Raw genomic sequence first — 8,708 nt, forward strand, 5'->3', positions numbered from 1 at the left:
CATAAGCATTTACCAAGTAGGGTAAATCCTGTCGATTAGATAGTATTCACGTTTGTATAAGTGTCGATTAAGATGAAATGAACACTTAGGTACAGTTTCATTTCATTGGCTGAGAAATATTGGAGATTGCTAGCACACATATTTGAGAAATGTGAACCATTAAAACCATTATATTCGTAAATACATTAGTGGATAAGAGTAAATAAATTGATTCCTAAATATTTGTAATTTTGTTTGAATTCATCACTGTATGTATAATGTTCCTAAAGCATAACTTAATGGTCTATAAATACTTTCATACCACATGTATCAATATACTTTGTTCATACATAACAAAAAAACGAGACCGAAGCTTGAGCTTTTTAGTAGTCCATACTCCACCACAAGATTGTCGTTGAGGGCGTTCAACCAAGCCACCCACCCAATCAAATTTGTGGACGCTTTAAGACGTTTCAAAGAAGACAAACTTCAATATCAAGAGAAGTATGTGAATGCCTATAGAACTTGTAGTGAAAGTAGAGGTCATGAAAAATTGAAAAGCAATGATCCAGACACGTTAATATTAAGGTTTTATATACGACATCAGGATGAGATATTATTAAAATAGATAAATATAAAGATTATTAGTATTATAAGTTTTATTATGACTAAATCATTAATTAGACACATTATTAGTCTGGATTACAAATTGAACCGATATAAGCAATGGTGGGTTGATCAAATCACTTCTACGACGCCTTTCTTTTCGTGTTTTCTCTTGATGCTAATGTAACCTTGATTGCATTTTTTTATGTAGACAAAGGTTCCATGAGAGCTCGAGATGGTTGCACATAATCACTACTTTCCCCTTCTCTTTTTTCACATTTACCCTTGTCTAAAAAACCAATGCTAACGCCTAACAACATATATTTTGAGTGACAATATAAAGTAATTTGTTTCTTTTTAACTCACAATCAATGTTGAAATGGTATTTATATAGTTGAATTAGATAATATAATTGGGAGTAAATTACAATTAGTTGTTTTGTTTGTGAATCGTGAAAACTTATAAAAGTAATGCCTAAGTATAAAATTTCAACCAAATAGTACGTTATTATAAAAGATGTCTTGTATGGGTAAGGTTATCGTAAAAAAATGTTAAAAATGTGAGAAAGGTGAGAAATATTGTGGAGATGATATGTGTTCTAAATCTAAATTAATTCAAAAGGGTAAACAAGTAATTTTATCATTAATTTAATTAATTAAAAACTTTCTATAACTGCCACCTTAAGTATAGGATCTGGATTTTTTTTTAAATATCTCTATAAACACCATTCAGCAAGTATATATAACACCATTCAGCAAGTATATAACACCATTCAGCAAGTATATAACACCATTAAGTAAGTATATAACACCATTCAGCAACTATATAACACCATTAAGTAAGTATATAACATCATTCAGTAAGTATATAACACCATTCATGGACTAAACATCTGATCGAAACATATTTTTTTTCTCTATATAAGTATAGCAATATGGTACTCATATTAAAGATAAAAAACGCTTGTTATTATGGTGTAATTTTTTTTTTAAAAGTTACGTATAAAAAGTTATTGACGTTTAAAAAAGACGGGGGAAAGTTACATGTGCATTAATGTTAGTTTCTTAATTTAAAAATGTTAAATTTACCTATATACCCTTAATCTAGAAAATTAATATGTTTAATAGTAAACATTATTTATAATTTTACCATTATGATCTCAACCATTAGATCAAAGATCTAATGGTGTAGATTCTTTCTTATCTTTCTCACAAAAAACTTTTTTTTTACAGTAACCTCTACCTGTCTCGTATTTCCATAAACTAAAAAATCAACTAACTTTTTTTTTAAATAATTGTTTTACCATTTATTCCTAATCACAAGCATTCAGATAGAACATGAAAATCAATGGGGTGGTGGTGTATTGGTAAAGACAAAACCTTTAAACACCTAGATTTAAGAGGGAGATGTCTTGGGTTAAAATCGTACAGACGACAAGGATTAAAAAAATTCCGGTTAAAAAAAAGATACAACATGAAAAATGAGGCTTTTAGACAAGTTATATTAACACTATGATAAACTAAGAAATCAACTCTTTTATATTTACTTGTCAACCCTTTTTTATTCATTAATTAAGATATTATGCATTGTTATGATTTTCTATAATAGTTTTTTTTTTAAACGGTGACTTTCTTTTTAAGTGATTCAATGTCACACCGTCTAAATGGCGGCCCTATCTAAGATCTTTCCAGGCTACGTTGTCTTAACCGGACCCGTGCTGAGTTGGTCAGACTTGGTTACGGCGTTCCCCAGAAAGCGTACTGCCTCCACACGAGATGCCTCGCTGAAGTAACAATTGGATGAAAACCGGGGTGCGGCTCAGGATCGAACCCCCATTGGTGGGTTTGTTATCATCATTGTCCAATATCCACCCTAATATAATAAAAGTGAGATTGACCTTGAGTTTGTATATTGGAAAAGGTGGGGAATAATATTGACACATCAATCTATGTTGGTTGGTGTTACACATGCACAAAGCATTTTAGTCAAACCTATGATATTGACAATTCAACAATGAATTCCCAAGTCAATTATTGTATGCTTCTTTCGTTCATCCTCTTTCTAGTAGTCCTACTGGTTTCCCCTCTCATTGTTAAATCTCTAGTTAAATCCAAAAGCTTGAACAACATACCGGAACTAAACCATGAAAAAAACCCAACAAATCTCAAACTAAGTTATGAAATTGAACAAATCTCGAACCAAACATAAAAAGGAAACCTACAAATTAAACCACCTTCAAGACCCTTGAAATCAAACAACAATACCTTAATTCGTTCAAGATCTTTAGGGTGTATACTATAAACTCTCATTTGAAGCGATGTAAATGTCAATTTTAGTTTAGAAAGGTGTTTTAGGCATATTTGTAATTTCAAAGAAAGGCAATATTGTGGTTATTAAAAGTTAACAAATCTTTTTTAACAAACATCCTATTTAGGATTTTTTTTATGATATCTTTTAAAAACTATGCCTCATTTATGTAACTTCTATACTTACGAACCTTTTTTTTTTCGGAAATTTACTTCATAATCTTGAAATATAGCTTACTTATTAACATAATAAAATATATATAATATCTTCATTTAACCAAGTTGTAAAGGTGCCCCTATAGATGCACAAATAGTGTTTATGTGTTAAGGGCTAAAAATAAAATAAGCTTTCAATTGTGGATGTTAATAAGAAATAAGTAATATGGCGAGTGTAATAAGTAATAGACGATACACATTAGCAATTTGTAACATTAAGAAGGTACTATGAAATAAACAAGTAATATGGCGAGTGCAATAAGTAATAAACGATACACATTAGCAATTTGTAACATTAAGAAGGTACTATGAAATAAACCAGTAATATGGCGAGTGCAATAAGTAATAGACGATACACATTAGCAATTTGTAACATTAAGAAGGTACTATGAAATAAACAAATGGGAAAAAAGTCACTAGTTACTAGGCGACATACAATTGACAAGTAATATGTAGTAGGTGGAGAGTAAGTAACAAGTGGAACGATAGGCACTAAGCAATATACAATATACAAATACGCAAATATCAATAGACAAGTTTGGGGATGAGTTGTAGGGCATACCACTCATGGTGGAGAAAGGGGAACGATTCAACCCCATATGAGTTGGAAGCATTGTTATTCGGAAAGCCAATGAGGGTTTTGATGACAAAGAAGCACCGCACCAAGAACTCAAGAAGTTCAGTTGCAAGTGAATGGGGTCACCTACAAACCACGAATTAAGATGATATGTGACATGCCACTTTGCATCAAATGCAGACGACCCCTGGATGAGCATGATGGTGGATTGTCACCGAAATCAAAGATACCACGTAATATGACACAAAACAAACTGGATTAAATAACTTTGAAAGTGAAGATATGGAATTATGAATTATAATAGTTTTACAAACAACAAAAATGACCGGTCCTTAACTACATGACTCGTATCAGATTTGGTCCATGATACGTACTAGACAAATGATATAATAGGAAATATGTCATTAACAACATGCAATAGGCGGTATGCAGTATGCAACAAGCAACACCAAGAAGATATTCATAGATTATTATGTTTCTTAATATTTTTTAAAATTAATTAATGATAAATACCAAACGTGCTACAAATTAGTGAATAGTAAGGACTACATATAATTTTAAAGGAAAAAAAAGACCAATCTTGGCATCTTGCAACATGGACTTACCACATAAACCATCTGGAAAAAATACCCTGAAAAAGAAGTGAGCATTGACGCTAACAACACAAATAAAACTATAAAAGCATAATAACAAATATGGTGGTAAGAGCAAAGAAATGAAGTTACAACTATTATGTTTAACTTAAGATAGAAAAAAATAAATATGGTGGTAAGGGCAAAGATATGAATTTACAACAATTGCTTTTAAGAGTGAATATTTTTTGTGTGTTTATAATAACGTTAATAGTAATTACTTAAGATATCAAGAAAAATTTAGTCGTATGATTATATATTGTATAAAATTCTTAAGAAAATGTACACTAGTTTTTTTATTTATATAAATATATAAAAAGTACAAAGAAACGTAAAATCATAAACCTCATCCCTCTAATAAAATGAGCCAACCATACTAGAAAATAAAACAAGATGTATCTAACATGATGAACCCTTGACAAATCAGATGTATTTTGCCACTTTAGAACTATTAGCTTTTTTAAGGTTCGTGAGTTTAACTAGCCTTTTTTGGGTAGCAACGCAGCTTGTTGCCCGTTTACGAACTATACCGATATAAATTCATAACACGACTCTAGAAGATTAAAAGGAAATTTGTTGTTGCACATGTTTAATATATATCCTATCATTTTCTTTTCTCTCGTATGTTAAGAATTACCACGCTAATTACCTTACCTGTGTCGGTCATATGTCGTTCGGGATACTAAGAAGATTAGCATAATCCAGGGCAAGGATGACAAGCAAAAATCAAGAAATGGTATTAGAGTCCCTTCTGTGTTGTTCGGGATGGTGGGCAAACCTCAACGAAGATGATAAGTCGACTGTAACGTTACAGAGAAGATTAGCATGGACCACTGTAATACCCTAAAAAATCTAACATTGGTCGTGACCGGTAAAGAATCTTGGTTCATAAAAAAATCCCCACCTTATATATCACTAATGCGTTTTGGGCGCATTGGTCATGGAGCATATGAAACTTCACAGTTAAACGTGTTTATGTGAGAGTACGACTAGGATGGATGACCTCTTAGGAAGTCTCCACATAGGCACTCAAAACCAAATCCGTGAGTTCATGGATAGGCAACTCATCAGAGTAAAACGAACTTTATTGACCGTACGAGATGTCAGATCTTACATCGTAAGAGCAAATTCCATTAGCAAACATCGGAAAAGTAATGGCCAATTTACTACCCTCCTTACAGTGGCGGATCCAGGGTCGGATTCTACTGGGTTCCTTTTGGTAGTTTTTCACTAATTTTCATTATTTTTTCCCAAATCATACAAAGTTTACACTAATTTTTTCCATTTTCTTCGAATCGAATGGGTTCCTCAAAACCCATGGAACCATGCTAAATCCGCCCCTACCTCCTTCACAACTCCCTAAGTCAATGTTTGCACTTCCAAACTTAAATCTTGCGATCTTGATGTTGTCTTGGTTCCCTTTATAAAGTCGTGTAAAGGTTATCCATTGAATAGTAATAGCGTTTCACATCCTAAAAACAAAATTGATCCAACAAATTTAATGATATTCAATTTTTTTTTGACAAAATGCGAGTCTTGTTTATTTGGATCGTAAGTCCTTTCTTTGCTACGTTAAATCAGTATTAGACATAAATCTAATCCAACCCATTGAGAAAAAGTATTTATATTGTCGCATGTATACAAAATTATCTACAACCAATCATCAAAAACCCGTAAGCGAATTGTTGGCTAAACTAAAGAATTTGGCTGATGATCTAATCTAAGAGATATTATCGTTATTGGATTAATTAATTAGAAAGAATAAATACTTTATAGTTGAAGGATAATAAAAGAAAAAAAACTGTTTGCTAAAGGAATGGGATCAACCAATGAGAAGGTAATACGTGTTTCTTTGCTGGAGGGTGGTGAGAGAGAAAGCGTGCTGATTCAGCATAAGAAAATGGACGGTTGGGATTGAGTCAGTGTTTGTTGTTGGTGCCCCAAGTCAAACATCATGCGTCAGACACGGTGTGCTTTCCGCGTCGGCTAAATTGACAAGTGGGCCCCATTTCTTATCCTTTTTTTTTTACAAGTAATAGTTTTCTAGAAAAATAATTCTTACATGTCAAAAAATACGTTGAATACTTGAATCCAATGTTTTAAATACCGGTATGAATCGACCGGTTATACCGGTTAAACCGGATACCGGACACGTGTCTGGTACGATAAAGGCCGGTAAAACCCAAATACGGTATGTCTTATGTACCGTCGGTAAATCCGGATCTACCGGTTCAAACCATTGAACCGGTTTGCATCATCTTAAAATTTGATTTTTTTTAGTTATAAAAAAGTATGATATTAAGGTAATACCGACGTTCCATTGTTGGTAATTAACTTAGTGCCTTCCATTACAATATTCCATCGCTATTGAAACTGCTACTCACATCATCCAATGTAATATTGTTTATAAGTAATAAAAATGCTCTTAAAAATGCATAACATTTTACAAGAAAACAATTGTTTTTAGATAAAACCATAATCAGTTATATAAATCTTAATTAAGATTTGATTGTTTTTTTAGATTAATTTGTATTGAATGGAATTATAGTGTTAACTAGTGACCCGGTTGCACCGCCTGGTACAACCCGGTTCAACCGGTTGAACCATTTCAGAGCCTAATCCGGTATGAATAAAAAACCGGTTTTTAAAACATTGCTTGAATCATAGGTTCATATATTTTCTAAAAACTTGTATAATAATTAAGGGTGGAGATACAATAGGAAGTTTATTTGGCTAGGAAGTGATCTTGACTAGGGCTGTAAACGAACCGAACGAACACGAACAAGGCCTAGTTCTTGTTCGTTCGTTAAGGAAATAAATGTGTTCACGAACGGTTCATGAACACTTACCGAACGAGATTTTATGTTCGTGTTCGTTCATTAAGGAAATGAGCGTGTTCGCGAACGGTTCACGAACAGAAACAAACACAAATAAATTTGGTGAACGCGACGAAGGATAAAGATAGATGGCCCAGAGAGTAGCACTCGAACTTGAATCCCTTATTGTGGAACGGAGGTCGATTGTATTCGCCGATGTCAATAATGAGAAATGAAAGGGAAATGATTTATAAACAAGGTGAAAGTGGGGTTTCTAGTTTAATTGTTAGGGTAATAAAATAAATAAAAGTTTAATAATATAAGAAGTACAAATAAAGTATAAAAACGTACAAAGATCTTCAATTAAAACACAAACATACGAACATAAACGAATACAAATCAACGAATGTTCATAAACATGTTCACGAACACCTTACCGAACGTTCACGAACACAATCGAACGAACGAGACCTCTGTTCATGTTCGTTCATTTAACTAATCGAACGAAATTTCTTGTTCATGTTCGTTCGTTTATTAAACGAACGAACATAAACGAACTTCCCGCCGAACGGTTCACGAACTGTTCGCTGAACGTTCGGTTCGTTTACAGCCCTAATCTTGACCATCCATTAAGTTAATCAAGGGCTAAGATTAAATCAGGGAAATTGAAAGTAAGAAAAGAGGCGCGTGAGTTTGTTTAAGGGCATTCTAGTCAATCCAAGCCAATAGTTTCTCTCTCCTCCAATTCCCCCCCATTTTTTAAATGTTAATAACTCTTTTATACGACATTATTTTTTTATAAAAATTGCACCAAAAAAACGAGCGTTTTTTTATCTTTAAAACGAGTATACTATTGCTATATTTAAAAAAAAAATTTTAAAACCCAGTTGCGTAAAACGCAATAGAAAAACCACCAGTTACGTAAAACGCAATGAAAAAAAAAACCTAAAAAATGACATTTTTCTAAAACGCAATGCACCAAAAACACAAAGAAATGACTTATTTGTAAAACGCAATGGCCAGAAAACACACAGAAATGTCTTATTTGTAAAACGCAATGGACAGAAAACACATAAAAATGTGTTTTACCTAAAACGCAATGCACCAAAAACACAAAGAAATGACTTATTTGTAAAACGCAATGGCCAGAAAACACACAGAAATGTCTTATTTGTAAAACGCAATGGCCAGAAAACACATAAAAATGTGTTTTACCTAAAACGCAATGCACCAAAAACACAAAGAAATGACTTATTTGTAAAACGCAATGGCCAGAAAACACACAGAAATATCTTATTTGTAAAACGCAATGGCCAGAAAACACCTAAAAATGTGTTTTACCTAAAACGCAATGCACCAAAAACACAAAGAAATGTCATATGTAAAACGCAATGGCCAAAAAACACTTAAAAATGACTCATTCTAAAACGCAATGGACTGAAAACACCTAAAAAATGTGTCACTGTGAACTGTCTGAATTGTCTACGAATTACTGTCTTCGAAATGAGCCAATTTCTGGAAAATTAATTTTTCTGATGCGTTTTTAGTACAGCAATTTAATCGAAAAACGCAAGGA

Source organism: Helianthus annuus, chromosome 4, assembly GCF_002127325.2.
Source record: "Helianthus annuus cultivar XRQ/B chromosome 4, HanXRQr2.0-SUNRISE, whole genome shotgun sequence".
NCBI classification, from domain to species: domain Eukaryota; kingdom Viridiplantae; phylum Streptophyta; class Magnoliopsida; order Asterales; family Asteraceae; genus Helianthus; species Helianthus annuus.